The sequence below is a fragment of the Theropithecus gelada genome, chromosome 4, assembly GCF_003255815.1.
Source record: "Theropithecus gelada isolate Dixy chromosome 4, Tgel_1.0, whole genome shotgun sequence".
Lineage (NCBI taxonomy): Eukaryota > Metazoa > Chordata > Mammalia > Primates > Cercopithecidae > Theropithecus > Theropithecus gelada.
Window position 1 is genome coordinate 76626010 of NC_037671.1, and position 17655 is coordinate 76643664.

Sequence of the window (17655 nt, forward strand, 5' to 3'; positions counted from 1 at the left end):
TTTCCCTTGGGATTTTTAAATATGGGAAGATTTTTCACAAGACCTTCAGTTTAATTTGTTGAAACCTATTATCCAAAAACCATCAGTGTACACCTCCAATCAATGTTAGATGTAGTTAGTTTGTCGAACCCCAGACGATCACCCCTGTGGGGTGATCTTCAACAAGCCAAGTACATCTAACATAGGAGCATCTCAGTAAGGGAGGGTTAGGAGATTTTGATATAGGGTTTGGCTTATGCTGCCTGAGTCTAAGCATCCTTTAGGAAGTGTGAACTGGCTCTAGATTTGGTTACTGTTACAAAGCAGGTGACAGTTTAGCAAATGAATATCTTAGTAATCTTTCTTCAGGAGTCCAGAGAAATAAAACAGGCCTCAAGGTTCATTGATAAGAAAGCAGCAGTCATGCAAAAGGAAGACTCGTTAACCATTGTTTGCAGCTATGCTATGACTCGGCTAAATCCTGTTAGAAAATTATTTGGGAACACCATGGGCCAAGTGGTAGCTGGGTTTATTTTCACTTTCTCAAAGTGTAATCCTGTCTATGTAAACCCTTGGAAGGAATAAAAACTCAGGACCCCAATTCACTAAGCCAAAAGGAGAACATTAAACTGAAAACTGAGTCATGCAAACAACTGCCTTTTCCTTTTGTTCCTAAAACGTTAAGTATCTCCACAGGTAGCTACTCTATGTTCCCCTTATCTTATGTAAAGTGCTAACTTACTGAGAACAAGAATAATACATAATTGACTGTTCCCCTACCTGGTCCTTTTCTCTTGCAACATGTGGATTACCATACCTTCCCTTTCCCTCCTCCATCCCACTTTTCCCCTTTAAATATTCAAACTCTCAAAGTCGTCTTTGGAGACAGGCACAGACCACAGACTTTCTGTGATTCCGTGTTTCTTTTCTCCTGGCCATTGTCCTTAACTTTGGCAAAATAAACTTCTAAGTTGATTACTTGTCTCAGATACTTTTTTGGTTTACATACATATATCATATGGATTGTGTTCTGTGCCCACTGTACCAAATAGTGGGAGCTCATTTCTTCCTTTTAAGCCTCCTTAAAAGGATTACTATGACTACTGTGTAGGACTGAATGGCCCCTCGGTGCTACTTTTTAAGCTGTTTGACAAACTTCCACCATATCCTCTAACCCCCACAAGAAGGGGTGCTAAGTAGAGTGCACGATCTCCAAAGTTGCCCTCTCCTCCAGCAGCCAAGGCAGTCAGTCACACAGACAGGCTTGCTTTCTTCTGAGGGTTATATTGCTTATCACTATGAGGAGCCAGAAGTTAACAAACTTAGGCAAATTATAACTAATATTCTAGATCCATGTTATTAAAGGATAATATCTGTAGCCATGGCATGTAAGCAATAATAATACTCTTCAGCTCTTTATCTGTTCTGTTGTTTCCTCATCAGTCAAGGCCATAACATTAAATCATAACTTAATAGAGGCATTTCTGAAGGCAAACTAGCCAACAGAGGTCAGATACACTGTTTAGTAGTGATCTAAGGTGATATTTGGCTGAAATTAGAGATGTCAGAAGAATGATGAGTTGACTTTTTCTTTTTTGTTAAATATTGGTTGTCTCTGCCTTGTTTTTGATAAGGTGTTGGATGATATTCATTCACTTGTTCATTTGTCACAGACAATATCTGACCTTGCTAAGTATGAGAACTTAGATACTAAGTAAAGTCTGAGAACTGCAGTAATGAAGGCATGTGCAGGAATGTTAGGATCACTAGTAACTGGTACTGCTGGGTTAGAACTTTAGAGAATATAGAACTCTCTGGCAAATATCTGAAGTGTTTATATTATGTAGTAATAGCTGAGGATCACACATTTTGGCCATCTGGTAACTAAGCAGAAAAACTGACAAGTGTGAAAATTAAGAACATGACTTGAATCTTTAGATCAAAACAAAACAAAACAAAAAAACCAAAACAACAACAACAACAACTTCTTTGCAGGGTACATGAGGGTTATATGAGTGCTTATAGGCAGAGCCAATTTTTTTTCTCAAAAAAGGAATGTAAAATTCTTTCTGAGAAAAATTTCAGAACAAACAGTCATGCATCCTTGAAAAGGTATTACATAGTCCCTATTTAACATTTAATATTCAGAAAATCTCTATCCTTATGAGCTCTCCAAAAGGAAAGCACTATAAAATGTACCTCTGGGTTAGTGAATCAGCTGTCTTTTTGTGAGGGAATTGCCTATGATATATTTGTATTTTAGATAGTGTCTACTCAAATTATAGTTTTAATTTTAGCATAGTTAATTCTAATTTGCTCTTTAAAACATCATTAACTAGTAGATTTCATTGTTTTTTAAAACTACTTTTTTGTCAAAGTGTGTCATCAGTAAGAAGGAGGTTCTCAACTTAATCTATAGTACACAGGCATAGTTCTTTTTAAAAAGTTGATCTAGTTAATCAATATAAATTAGGAGGAGGACTGGGATTTAGTCCTGTTGAAATTTTAGTTTTATTTTTAAAATGCATTTCAAAAATTTATTTATTTTACTATGACAGTAGTTTCCTGGCTTGATTCTTACACATTACAACATCATCATTTTGATTTTTATATAATCTCTGCGTATGAAGTCAAGAGAGATGATAAATCCTTGAGCATTTAGAAGATAATCTTTTTTTCTGTTTTTAGCTGTTTTCTGGTGAGATTAAACCATGTTTAGTGATCATTGGTATAGCAGTTGTTTTAAACTAGCTAGTTCCTTATAAAATATTAGATTGAGGTGCCTAAAACTAACCTGTGTCAAAAAGATAGTATCAAAACTAAAGAGATTCTCAACAGAATGATATATGACATTCAGTAGACATACATGGTTATTTTACTCAATGATTAGACATTCTTATTCCTGTTACTATTGCTGCTTAACAAATCACTCCAAAACTTTTGTGGCTTGAAACAAGAATCATCATTTTATGATGTCTTACAGGTTCTGTGGGTAAAATATTTGGGAAGGGCTCTGCTGGGTTGTTGTGGCTTGAGGTTTTCCGTGAAGTTTCAGCCAGAGAGTGATATGGATCTGAAAGAGCAGGAGCTGGAGCAGCTGGGTCCTGGACACACATACACACACATACACACACATTGTAACTATATGAGGTGAAGGATGTATTAAATGTTGTCATCACAATGTTGTTGTATATCAAAACATCATATTGTACACCTTAAATATATCATTTTTGTCAATTATACCTTAATAAAGCTGGGAAAAATTAGAATGCAATCCTTAGTAACTTAAAACAATAAAAATAGGAATGGAAATCTGATGATAGTTTTTCACAACAGATAGGAAAAGATATACATCTGATTCATGTTAGGGTAGGTTGACTGCTGTAATAATCAATCCCCAAATCTCAGTGGTTTAGTGCAGTGCAGGGTTATTCCTTCTATATACATTCTAAGCAAGTGTTTTTGAGAAACTTTACAAGTGTTTCTTCAGGAATCCTGGCTTTTTTCTTGCTGTGGCTTCACAACTCCCGAAGGCACTGGAATTCTCTGCTGGATTTTCTGCATCCAGCTGAAAGACAGGTGGAGATAAGATCTGAAGAATCATGTGGGAGTGTTTAATGGACCAGGACTGGAAGTGGTGTGCTTTCAGTCCTGGCCATTGTCCATTGGCCCAGACCCAGTCACATGCCTTCTCCAAGTGCAAGGGAAGCTGGCAAATGTGCTTGGAGGGAAAGGAAAGGGATCTGCTGGTGAGCAGGTAGGCAGTCTCTGCCACAAAATTTTCAACTGTCTTTTTCAAAGAGGCTTATGTCCTAATGAACTAAAATATTCCTCCAAACATAATTACTGTTACATTCTTTTGTATTCATATAATAATGCACAGAATTTTAATGGTGCCTAAGAGTTTACATTGAATAACAGAATTAATATGTATTTTTTCTCTTCTGTAGTCTCTAGCCAAGTAACAAGTAGAGTCTTTGAGTTTATGTGAAAAAGGGATATGGCATCAGATATAGCCTGAAGGGCTAAGCAAATATAAAATGTAATCCTTGAGACAAAAAACATTCAGATAATGGCAAGAATTTCATCAGGACAAGGTAGAATTGGATATGAAACAATGGGTTATTCCAAATAGTGGTATTCACAATTACAGTAAGTTTATAGCTCAAAGCATCATTTAGAGAGTATTTTTTAAAAGATTTACTTGTAGTCAGGTTATTACTATTTACATTGACAATCCATCTTTGACACTTGTTTGTTCTGAAGCTTTGACTTAATGTTTTACAGAACAGAATCAAATTGGGTTGTGTTGGAGTTTTTATGAGTCAAATAATACTGAAAAAGTACATTTTAAGCTCAAAAGTTGCTAACAATACTTTAAATATATACTACTGATAATAATTTAAAATATGCATTCAAACGAGGATGAATAAAAGCAAGATAGTGTTTTAGCTTAATTCACCTGCTTATGTTGTGATGAAGTCATATTGTTTTTATAGTTATGTGATTCTAGAAGGGGGAATAATATCACATTGATATTTATTCATGGTTAAAGAGGAAAAAGTCAAACTGAAGCAACTGAGATAAAGACAACAAGATTGCTTACGGAAATGTTAAGAATGAGAAGGCATAAGTGATCAGTTGTTACTCTAGAATATGTAGAAATCTAAGGGAAAATAAACCTTTTATGGTGATCAAAAAAGAGAACTGCTTAGTTTCTGATGTCAGTAAGAAAATAAGCAGTAACCATTTTTGTTAATAAAATTATCATGGTTCTAAAATATTAGCTCCATACTTCTAGTGCTCAACAAAGTGACATCAAAGGTATTATGGAGATGTACTAAAGGACTCTGTACCAGTGCTCTGTATAGTGAGGGCATGTTCAGAAATTAGTTCTGGCCTCTAGTGGACAATAAATCTGCCTCAGCTCAATAGTATTCAACCCATAGACAAAGGAAAGTGAAACCCAGATGAGGTAAAACAAAATGCAGTAAAGACCTAGGAATCAGAGGAACTCATCCCTGGGCATTTCCATACCATCCTCTTGACACAGCCTTCCCAGTCCTTTCTTCTGCTGGTTATCTTTGCGTGTTGTGGAAGCCCCTGACGCTAAACTCAACTGACTTTGCTGCATGCTAGATACATAAGTATATTGACACTTCAGACAAGCAAACTGTCTCTTCCTATAATCACTATTACTTTTTCTTTTCCTTTTCTTCCTTTGTAGAAGGACAAGGAAGCATAAACAGGCAGTGCTGATTAAAAGATAGGTGGATGCTCAGAAGTAGACAGACCTTCAGTTAGCTCTAAACAAATTCCTAATTGCTACCTTTCTCCTTGGGGTGGGGTAGGAGCAATGGAATGTCTAAGTGAAACTATACTATGCCTATTAAAATTCTAGATTCAGACCAAGGACAAAATTTGTTAGAAACATCCAAAAGAATGTGCCCCTAAACTTTAAATCTGTTCCTATACATGTCTTTCCCATATTATTTCCTACTTGATTTTACTACTAAAAAGAATTTCTATGTTCATTTAGCTAATTAAAGCAATTTCTTCTTATTGGAAAACCCATTGTTGAACATACTGAATGCCTGACTTGTATGTTAGTACTTTTCTTTTTAAAAGTAGTAATATTACCTATATATGTGTTTTTCAAGAACATAATTCAGCTTTGTCTTTTTTTTGAACTTTTTGTAAAATGAATTACAACATAAATATTCTTTAGTAACTTGCAGGGCTTTGCTCAATGTCGTGTCTGTTAAGACATATATCTGTTAAGATCCAGTCATTGAATGAAGCTGTAATTCATCCTGCATTCATTGTTGGATGACACTATTTTGTGTGTGTGTGTGTGTGTGTGTGTGTGTGTGTTGTTTTTGTTTTTAGTTTCCTAAATATTCACGCTTGCCAGCATTTTACCTGTAGCTAAATTCTATTCTTCTTATACACACATTATTCTTGGTATCTCTGAGGTACTGCAAAAAGAGAATATATAATAGGTATTAAGGGCAGAATTTTTTTCTACTTTATAGGTTAGGTTCAAATAAGGCCCTGGAAAGCAGAAACTTGGTAGAACTTGTTCTTCACAGTACCATGCATACTTGCTGTTTCACAAGCAGGCATGGTACTGTGAGGATAGAGATGGTGAAGTTTCCTGAGTTGCGAGGAGCATCCTTGAGTTCAGGATCATCTGGATTTCATCTGTAATATCCAGGGTGATCTTTGTTGCCTGATAGTGAGTTGTAGGGAGATCTTTATGTGTAAACTTCTGCTGACCTGAGTTCTGATTATCATTGATGATTGGTTGGGTCGTCTCTGAACTTCATGCCCTTTTCATTCCCCATATCTGTGTCATCTCAAATGAAGTTTGCCATGTGCCACAAAGTGATAATTAATTTAGCTTTTATAGACTTTAACATCTATTGTTATTTCTCTAATCCTACTCTCAATTTTTATTTTTTATTTTTACTATATACTAAAAATTATAATTGCATATATTTATGGGGTACAATGTGATGTTATAATTTTTAATACAATGTCATTAAAAAAAATCTTGTTCTAGTGTTTTACTTTTCTATCCTCTTTCTTTTCTTCCCTAAATAGGACTGAGCAATGAAAGAAAAGTGGCTTTTACGGCCCGGGTGTTAGGTAACATGAGGCGAGAAATTTTGTATTTCATGTTTTACATCCGACATCTCTCAATCCTTGTGTCACTCACTTAGGCAATGTCTTCTTTCTGCTCACTGTCCATTGTTTTTTTTGGCAGCAACTTGAGCTGCATTGCTCACGTACTGCAGAGATTTTAGCCAGTGTGTGCAAACCTACCAGTTAGAATCTATAAAACAAACCATTGAACAGTTTTTCAGTGTGACATTAAATTAGAACTAGTTTTCTGTTTTCTGCATTTTTTTATTTTGTTTCTTTTTGTTGTTGTTGTTGTTATCATCTACACTATTAGTCTGAAAAATTTACATTGCTGCATAGCCTGTTTTGGTAATTACTATAAGTTTTTAATTGGCAATCAGTGTTTAAAATGAACATCTTTGGAAATTATTTTATATCTAATTTTCTTTTAGATTATATCTGAAAAGTGGTAGAGAATCTTTCAAAATAGAAGCCTTATTTTGCATATCTTTTTATAAGGTAAAAAAAGTGTGTCCCATTAGAAGTATAATGGTGTATGATCTATATCAGTCTAATTGATTTCTGAAATTTACCTTTTCTAGTTTTTTAAACAGAAACATCAACACCAGTAGAAGTCGAAAATTAAATTGAATTGATTTTCACAATCTTGCTGCTTTGGAAACTTTAAAAGTTTCTTTTCCTGGTCTTTTTTACACAAATTTTTAAACCTGTTTTAAAACCACCACTTGCTTTTCTTACAACATTATATTTCACATTTTTTTTACTATATTATACTGTAAGTATTCTGTGTTATTACATAATTTTAATGTTGTGATTTGTGGTATTTATTTAGTAGATTTAACCTAATTTTACCTATTCGTACATTGTTACATTGTTGAATATTTAGGTATTTTGTTTTTAATAGTGACAGGGTCTTGCTCTGTCACCTAGGCTGGTGTACAGTGGCACAGTCATAGCGTACTTACTGCAGCTTTGAGCTCCCGGGGTCAAACAATCTTCAAGCCTCAGTGCACATAGGTGTGCACCATCACACCCAGCTGTTTTATTTTTATTTGTGTGTTTTGTAGAGATAGGGTCTCACTATGTTGCTCTGGCTGGTCTTGACCCTAGCTTCAAGTAATCCTCTTGGTTTCCCAAAGTTCTGGGATTATAGGTGTAAGCCACCACACCCAGCCTGATATTTAGCTTTTTTAAGAAAATAAAATTTAAATGTAGATATACTGTACTTTTTTTCTTTTACATTATTTCAATATTCTGTTCTAATTTAATAAGTATAAAGTGATATGTTAATTTTAATTTGGTTATTTTGCGGTAGAGAATTTTATATATGTACTTACCATTTCTCTGTCAATTAGCTATTCATATGTTTTGCTATTAATCTATTTTGAACTCATTATTGTTTTAACTGATTTAAATATTTTTTGACTAGCACCATTAACTCTTTTTTGTCATACTTAATGGATTTTTTTCTGAATGATCTTTTTTTTCACTTTAGTTATTATTTGTGCTACTAGTTTAACATTTTTATAGAGGTAATGTTTTGTTTCATTCATTTTACTGCTCAAAACTGAGAGAAATCATTATTGGACCAGAAACCTAGTGATAATTGGTATTATTTTAGGGAATATTCCTAGAATTTAAAAACTACCCCTGATTTACTTTAATCTGATAAGGGTTTTATAACTAACATCCCTAAGTGATACCCTAAGCGCTTTCTTTTCACCCAGAGTTTTCTTCACTCTGTCCTTTCCTTCACCCAGTGAAAACATTAATCTATGATGTAGAAAATACTTTAGGACTGGAATTTGGCAGATACCTTTCCTTTATTAAAGAGGCCCAACAGCTAATTTCTTAGGAAGTAATAAAGGCCTTTCTTTTTATTTGTGATTTAATATCGCCTAGATGTATATCTTGGTGTTGGATTTAGTATGTCAGTTTTATTTGGAACCTAAAGAATTCCTTCTGTGTCCTCTGTCTGATCTTTTGTTGGTTCCAAGGGAGAGTCCTTTACTTGGAACAGCTTTGAGGATTGGTTCTGATCTATTTCTGTTTTCTTCTTCAAGAACTTTTAGCTTTTACAGTATCTTACTTTTACGTGCACCTGCTTTTCTTTCTTTTCTTCATTTATTTTTTTCATGTGCTGATTAACTATGAGTTTGGTTTTTATTGTAAGCTTTCCGAAGGCCTAAATCTTATTTTTTTCTGAATGGTTTTCCTTTTATCGCTGTATACTTGGCAGTGTCAGTATCAGGATATGGGTTGTTTTGATAGAAACTAAAATAAAATACAAATGTAGGTATTTTAAAACTTTAAAATAAATAGACATAAGAAAAGGGAAGCAGACCTCTTCAGAATATCAAACACAAAGAGACTCCTGGGACTAGTTTTTTCTTTCTTTCTTTCTTTTTTTTTTTTTTTTTTTTTGAGATGGAGTCTTGCTCTGTCGCCCAGGCTGGAGGGCAGTGGCGCGATCTTAGCTCACTACAACCTCTACCTCCCAGGTTCAAGCAGTTCTCCTGCCTCAGCCTCCTGAGTAGCTGTGACTACAGGCGCCCGCCACCACACCTGCCTGGCTAATTTTTTGTATTTTAGTAGAGAAAGGGTTTCACCATGTTGCCCAGGCTGGTCTTGAACCTTTGACCTCAGGCAATCCGCCTGCCTCGGCCTCCCAAAGTGCTGGGATTACAGGCGTGAGCCACCGTGCCTGGCCTGTTTTCTTTTTTAAATCCCTTTAGTATGTTTCTATCAGTGTTAAAATAAACTCATATTTATACATTGAAGATGTCTTATTTTCTCTTTGTTCTTGAAGGATAGTTCTCATGGTCACACAATTATAAGTTAATACATATTTTATCACAGTAGTTTGAAAATACTAGATCAAAGATATATGGCTTTTATTGTTGCTATTATGTTGTCAGTCTAATTGGTCTTTTCTGTTAGTATACATTATACTTCTTTCCTCTATGAATTCTTGTTGTTTCTTAGGCCTAAAAAACTTTCTTCCTTTATTTTTTCCCATATTATTTATTCTTCAGTAGTCTCTCTTAGTTTTTTCTGTTTCTTTTTTTGAACTATATTTAAAGATACTATATCTTCTTCTTCTATTCTCTATGTCTCTTAACCTCTACTCACATATTGCATGCACATCATTTCTCTTTCCAATATTATGGATGATTTCTCTATGTACATTTTCCAGTTTATTGCCCTTTCTCTTTAGTTGTAACTAATTTGTATATTATTTCGTTCACTGAGTTTTAAATTTTAATGTTTTTATTTCTTTTTTGATATTTTTATTTTTCTCAGACTTCCTGTCATTCCATTTATAGTTATTCTGTATTCTGTATCAGATAAGTGTAATTAAGGTCTGAAGTCTTTGAGGGTCCAATTTAAAAAAAAAATTTATTATTTAACAGATTTCAAGTTTAATTGGCCAACTTTTATTATTAACCCATATTTGTCTGAACTTAGTCTATAAGAATTCTGAAAACCTGAACTGAGAGTGTTTTCCTCAAGAGTGGTTTTGTATTTGCATCTTGCAGTTGCCAGAAAAAAAAAATTAGCTTCATCTCTCAGCATGTGGTTTCCTTGTTGCAGACCCAATGTAGATATGGCTGGATTTGCAGATTCTTAAAGGTGACTATTAATAGTGCTACTGGCTGGGCACGGTGGCTCACGTCTGTAATCCCAGCACTTTGGGAGGCCAAGACAGGCGGATCACCTGAGGTCGGGAGTTCGAGACCTGCCTGACCAACATGGAGAAACCCCGTCTCTACTAAAAATTCAAAATTAGCTGGGTATGGTGGCACATGCCTGTAATCCCAGCTACTCAGGAGGCCGAGGCAGGAGAATCACTTGAACCCAGGAGGCAGAGGTTGTGGTGAGCTGAGATTGCGCCATTGCATTCCAACCTGGGCAGTAAGAATGAAACACCATTGGGGGTTATTTGTGCTGGCACATTAGATCTTTACCAGTTTACATTTCATTAATACTATAGTCCTTTAGGCTTCATCTTAGAAATGTTAGTCTCTCTCCTACTTAATAAAGGCCAAAGTCTTATTTGAAAATTTTGTGCTGATGGTGCTTTTTGCCAGCAGAGCAACCCCAACTTACTCTTTTTCTGAAAGTTTATTGTCTGATTTAATGTTATATCTGTTTATATTTTTGCTTTTCTTTTGACCATTGAGGACCTCTCTTTCTTTCTTACGAATTCTGCAATACATTAAAATTTACTGATTTATTTAATGTTAAGATATACTATCAAATTCTGGAAATAAGGCAAAGGTTGATTGATTGTCCGGTCAGTGACATTACTGGGGCTTCATCTAACAGGACAACCTAATTATTACTTAAATTTCTAGGGGAATGTAATTTGGCAGGGCCCTGACTCTGTGAAGTTTCATATTAACCTGTAGATCCCTCGATAATATAGATGTAAATGATTCTTGTACAGTAGAAAATAAGTCCTGAGGTTATGGTAAGGATTTATCATGTAAGATATTAACCAGTTTTGTGTCTAACGTAATGGTCTAATTCAACTTTTTTAAAAAAATTCAAAATTCAGTTCCTCAAATGTTTTTTACCCTCATTGATGCTATAAATACATCATTGACGTGTGTTAATTCTAAATTTGTATGAGAGTAAATGTTTTTAACTTTTTGAAAAGTATCCTTTCAGATCATGGTAAGTTGGATTGCATTTTGATACCTTTTTTTTTTTTTTTTTTTGAGACAGTCTCACTATGTCGCCCAGGCTGGAGTCCAGTAGCAGGATCTTGGCTCACTGCAATATCTGCCTCCTGAGTAGCTGGGAATACAGGGGCCCGCCACCACTCCTGGCTAATTTCTTTTTATTTTTAGTAGAGACAGGGTTTCACTGTGTTAGCCAGGATGGTCTTGATCTCCTGACTTCATGATCTGCCCGCCTCAGCCTCCCAAAGTGCTGGGATTACAGGCCTGAGCCCCAGAATAAGCAGAAGTAACTACTGAAGCAAAAGTAATGTTATTTTATTTTATTTTATTTTATTTTTTTAATTCTGAGTGATAATAGGGACTAGCTGAGTCACTGGCACATAGATTACATTCAATATTCAATATTTGCTATAAAGAATGAATGAATACATAACTAATTTCAACTTATAGCTTTAATTTTGTTTTGTCCTATTCTTTAGAATTATGCCATTTTCAGGAATAATCTCCTCCCTTGTAGGGAATCTTAACACATCTAATTATTTTTAAAACAACATTTTATGTAATTAATTACAGCAGAAATTTTTACTCTAAACTATGTGTTTTTATAGTATATATATTTTCTATGTGAGCGAGAGCCTTTGAACGTTGTTTCTTTTGACTTTCAATTGAGATTGAAGCATTTACCTTCACTCTAAGTGCACTGAAATTTTAAGAATTTTGTAAAACAGCTTTTGTTCTACATCACACATTGGAGCTGCTCTGTTCTTAGAGCGACAGTGGGATAACAGGCTCTCTCTTTCTTATTTAGTTAACATGTAGGTTAATTCCAGTGGTCGTTTCTCTGGACATTTTGGCCACTAATTGCTTGCCTGTTGTGTCATTTCTACTGTGAGAAGCTGGATATATATTAATAGCTATGGTTGCTAGACGTTTTGGTTATTTCTAAAGTTTTATAGGCACACTTGTAGCATTTCTGCAAAGAGGGTTTTTGTACTTTCTTATTTTCCAAACTTCCCACAAATGACATCTAGGGTTGGTTGGTTTGTTTTATTCTTGCTTTAAGCAGAGAGTTATTTCTTGGTTTAGGCAATACATATTCATTATAGAATAATAGGAAAATAAAGAGGTTGACGCATAATTCTGGATGCTTCAGAAAGTAGGAAACACATTAGTGGCATTACTGTATCAGCCACCAACATTTATGCATGATACTATCTGTCCCTGGGTCTCTGTGTCTCTTTGTCTTACTGTCCAGCTTGCTTACAGTGCTGGCCTGTTACAGAGGTTGATGGTGCAGTGTAATAGTTGTGTTTTCTTAATTCAGAGTAGTAATTAGTAATTTTTTAAATCTGGCAAGTGGTTCAACACTTTTTATGGATCCCCTATGGACTCTCAAAGTTTTTATCCCTTAAGAGAATTTGAGATATGATGCATTTGGGTATGCAATGGGTTGATAAACAGCACAAGTCACTACACATTTTTTTTTTTTTTTGATGGAGTTTTGCGCTGTTGCCTAGGCTGGAGTGAAGTGGCATGAGCTCGGCACACTGCAACCTCCACCTCCTGGGTTAAAGCGATTCTCCTGCCTCGGCCTCCCGAGTAGCTGGGATTACAAGTATGCACCACCATGCCCAACTAATTTTTGTATTTTTAGTAGAAATGGGGTTTCACCATGTTGGCCAGGCTGGTCTGGAACTCCTGACCTCAGGTGATCCACCTGCCTGGCCTCCCAAAGTCACTACATGTATTCTTATGTATATTTTTAATCTAACTTTGAACAAGTTAACTTACTCTCTTTAAAGTATGGCTCCTTAGTATTTAGTTTGAGATTAAACTTTCTCATAGTCTCATGGTTAGGATTAAATGATACAGTATATGTAAGCAGTAAGTACTGTACATAATGCAAAGTAGATGCTTAATAAATTGTCTTATATAAATATTGATATTATTATATTCTCATTTATTGCTGTTTTATCCTGTAAGTTCTTTATGTTTTACTTTATAAGCATCAAATATATTATAAATTCAAGTAAAAAAAAAGATCTAGGTCTAACTTTGGACTCTACCCCTTACAAGTGACTTTAATGTTCCTGATTCTCAGTTTCTTCACATTAAGAAAAGAAAGGGAATGTTACTATCATTGTTATTGGGATACTTGATGTAGTATACCAAGTCTTTCGCCTAAATTCTTAGTTCACATTGTTCCAATAGACATAATTAGTTGGTTTAATTTTATTTCTTTCATTAGTAGGGCTGTACAAATAGATATCATAGAAAAAGAATTGTTCCTCATTCTAACATGCATCCATAGACAGTCCTTCCATATAATCAATCTCTATGACTTGTTCACTTTTTCAGTGATAATTATGTACCTTTGATCTCAACTTTTTTTGTTAAATTTTATTTTACAGAATTCAGTTGTGAGCTTGTGGCACTCATCTTTTTTCATTATTCTCTTATAATTTGATGTATCTGATATTAGCAGTGTGTATACATCTTTAAACAAATGTCAGTGACTCAATAATAAAAATGATTTTTATAAAATCAGAAGGGATATGGTTTCTACAGCCCCCCACATTCTTTTGACCTCAGAAAATATTATGTTCTTCTTATTATTTTTTTACATCTATTCAAATATCATCCACTCCCCAATGATAAGGAAATGAAATTCTGTTTATTAAGCAGGTGCCTTTGAGAAGTTGGTCATAAATAGGCACAATTCGCTCTACATACTGACAGATGGCTGTTAATAAAGGTTGTTAGGGAGGGCCCCACAGCTTTCCAGATTCTCAAAAGAATCACATTGGTGTGAACAAGTCATTTCCCACATTACAGTCTAACAGAAATCACTGCCTGCCCCATCTCCAAGCCCACAGGAGACATTTTCATAGGAAATACAAGGACCTTTATGAAGGTGCCCACCATCCCTTCTTGTGGCTTTTGGATATTAATTATCTTTAGCTTAAATCTGGATAAGTGCTTAGTAGGTAGGAGATGTTTTAAATATCTATAATTTTGATTCTTATTTTCAACAGGTTATAGGAATTTAAATAGACATAACATATATATGTCTCTATTGCATTTTACTTATTTGGGACTCATTGTTTTAGTTTAGAGGGTTTATTTGAATCATCTTGATCTGCTACTCACAGTATGTGTCTCTCCAGCTCTTGCATAATCTAAAATTTGATTTTTAAGCTTTAGTTCAAATTAATTGTTTAAAAAACATTATAGTAGGGTTAAGTGCTGTGGTATGCTGTTAGAGGAGTGTCTTCAGTTATAATCTATACTCTGTGCATGCAGTTTATTCATCCACCCTGAAACTCATGTGGGAGAAGGAGCATCATATATTGGCCACTAGCTGGGAATATAAATTCCCTACTATTGAACAGTACCTCAACCTTGTAAGAGGAGGTCTACCAGTTAGAACTATAAGTACTGAGTGATCAAACAACACCCACTTCTGCTTTTAGTTTTCACTTGATCCTAGTTTTATTTATACTATGGCTACTTGATGGAGTATTGTTGTGCATACTTAAATTTATATAGCACCTCATTCAAATGAGTAGTTCTGGATATACACTTACTTGGTGTCCTACAATCAGGCAGACACAGTTTATGGCAGGGTTAAATAACATATGTAAATTTTTATTTTCTATAGAGAATAATGTTTACTTGACAAGAAAGGTATGACTTTGTTCTATACCCAGGGTCCCTCCTTTTTGATTTTCTAATTAGAGTAGGCTACAGACTCCATATAATATTCTGATCAACTCCAAGCACATTGGATCTTCCTGATAATGATATCCAAAGGACACAGCTTCTTATTTCCCAACTTAGAGCAGCTGGAGATCTTTATGTACTACTCCGGCCCCTTCTCAAAGTGTACAGCCTTGTGATTTACTTGAAATATGCTTCCAAGTGATAAACCAAATGGTAATATGTTGTCTCCAGAATTCACAAAGGCCTATCAAGCATTGTATCTTTTTCTTAGTGATAGTAAATACATACTAAAGCAACTTGTTTTTTCACTTTAGAGGGAGTATTTCTACATGCATTAGACCCACAAACTTCTGAAGAATCCAGGGCTCTACCTAACGAGTGTCAGGGGCAGTGTTGATCCTTCCAGAAAATAACTACTTCTAGAACAACAGAACTGTGTAATTGGAAACATACCTAATTAACTTCATAATAATTCACGGCTCTTCTCCAAGTTTCTCCTATCTTCTGCACAGTTAATGTAGGGAAATTAATTAGGAAAATGATAAGAATTTCTACCCATTTCATTCATATTTCAAGACTAATGTGGCACTAAGGTTTGTGAATCCTCTAGGTAAACATATAGGTCAAAATACCTTTGGGAATGCTACATTTACAGGAATAATTCCCTAAACCACTGGGCAACCAAGGTAGCTGCTACTTCTATTGTGATTAAAAGAACCTGCATAGGCCCTGCGCGGTGGCTCACGCCTGTAATCCCAGCATTTTGGGAGGCCGAGGCGGGCGGATCACGAGGTTAGGAGATTGAGACCATCCTGGCTAACATGGTGAAACCCCGTCTCTACTAAAAATACAAAAAATTAGCCGGGTGTGGTTGCCGGCGCTTATAGTCTCAGCTACATTGGGAGGCTGAGGCAGGAGAATGGCGTGAACCCGGGAGGCGGAGCTTGCAGTGAGCAGTGATCGCGCCACTGCACTCCAGCCTGGGCGACAGAGCAAGACTCCGTCTCAGAATAATAATAATAATAATAACCTATATAATTAGGTAACTCTGAAACAGCTGTGGGATGAGCCAGAACTCTGACACCTCAGCTGCTATCTGTAGCAACAAAATATGTGCCCTGTACTGTACCTACTTCTTTTCCTTGGTAGTGCATTTCTAAATCAAGGGCTCAAATGAGTACTTTTAATTGGCAGAACTCACATCCAAAATCCTAACTGCAGAGTAATCTGGGAAGAATTACTTCTAGTTCCCCAGCTTCTGAAATACAGAAAGATGTGAAAGAAAAAGATTATCATGTGCGTTGAGTGTGTCCTCCCATGATTTGGTCCACAGTAGCCTCACGTATAATATTGTTGTCAGTCTTGGTTTCCATGTCAGCCTTTCGAAAAAATTCCACTGTATTTACAAAAGGGTAAGTGTCAATTAAAATATAAGGAAGAATAGAGATTGTTTTAATAATATTCATGTAATTTTGAACCACATTAATGGTTATATAGTCTTTGTATGAACTTCAGTCATGTCGGGGAGAAACGGTTCATAGATATACTATGGAATAGCTCTTTATGATGAAATTCTCTTCTCAGCAATCTTCTCCAATAGGATTATATTAACTCTGGAAAAATATATTTTATTTAAAGTATTTAACTTTTCAAGGTTCAGTGAACTAAATTCATGTTATATAGCCATGAATGCTCTTGTATTGTCATCCTAAATTATAACATTTCACTTATTGAGCACTTACTAGGTGCCTGTCACTATGGTAAGCATTTTCACTATCTAACTTAATAGACGTTTCTCTTCAACTCTATAATCCAGGGATCCCCAGCCACCAGGCCGCGGACCAGTACTGGTCCATGGCCTGTTAGAAACCAGGCCACATAGCAGGAAGTGAGCAGCGGGGGAGCTAGCGTTACCTCCTGAGCTTCCCCTCCTGTCAGATCAGATGTGGCATTAGATTCTCATAGGAGTGCAAACCCTATTGTGAACTGTGCATGTGAGGGATCTAGGTTGCACACTCCTTATGAGAATCTTGTGAGTGATAATCTGACGTGGAACAGTTTCATCTCAAAACGATCCACCCTGCCCCCCTTCCATGGAAAAATTGTCTTCCACAAAACTGGTCCCTGGTACCAAAAAGGATGATAGATGACCTATCTATCATTTATCTAGCTAATCTATCTAAAAGGTAAGAGCTTAAATATCTTGATTTATCATCTCCTTTATTCATTTTGTATATAGCCTATTATCTAAACTATTATCTTTTGCTACTTCAACTAAAGCTTCCATTTTAGCACCCTGTTTCATGTTTCAAAATATTAACTGCTATAGAACATCTTATAGCCTATAATATAATTTGTGTACTTTATGATTGTGCTTGAGACTGACCCAGAATTACGTTGATACTTTTTATACTCCTCACAGCATTTAGCTCAGTAATCCCAGCACTTTGGGAGGCCGAGACGGGCGGATCACGAGGTCAGGAGATCGAGACCATCCTGGCTAACACGGTGAAACCCTGTCTCTACTAAACACATACAAAAAACTAGCCGGGCGAGGTGGCGGGCGCCTGTAGTCCCAGCTACTCGGGAGGCTGAGGCAGGAGAATGGCGGGAACCC

At 35.6% G+C, this 17655-nt stretch overlaps 1 protein-coding gene across 1 annotated transcript in view; it reads left to right on the forward strand.

Moving 5' to 3' along the window:
- MEI4 (meiotic double-stranded break formation protein 4) overlaps positions 1 to 17655 on the forward strand; it is a 216603-nt gene that overhangs the window by 100826 nt on the left and 98122 nt on the right. The gene's annotated exons all lie outside the window — the stretch shown is intronic.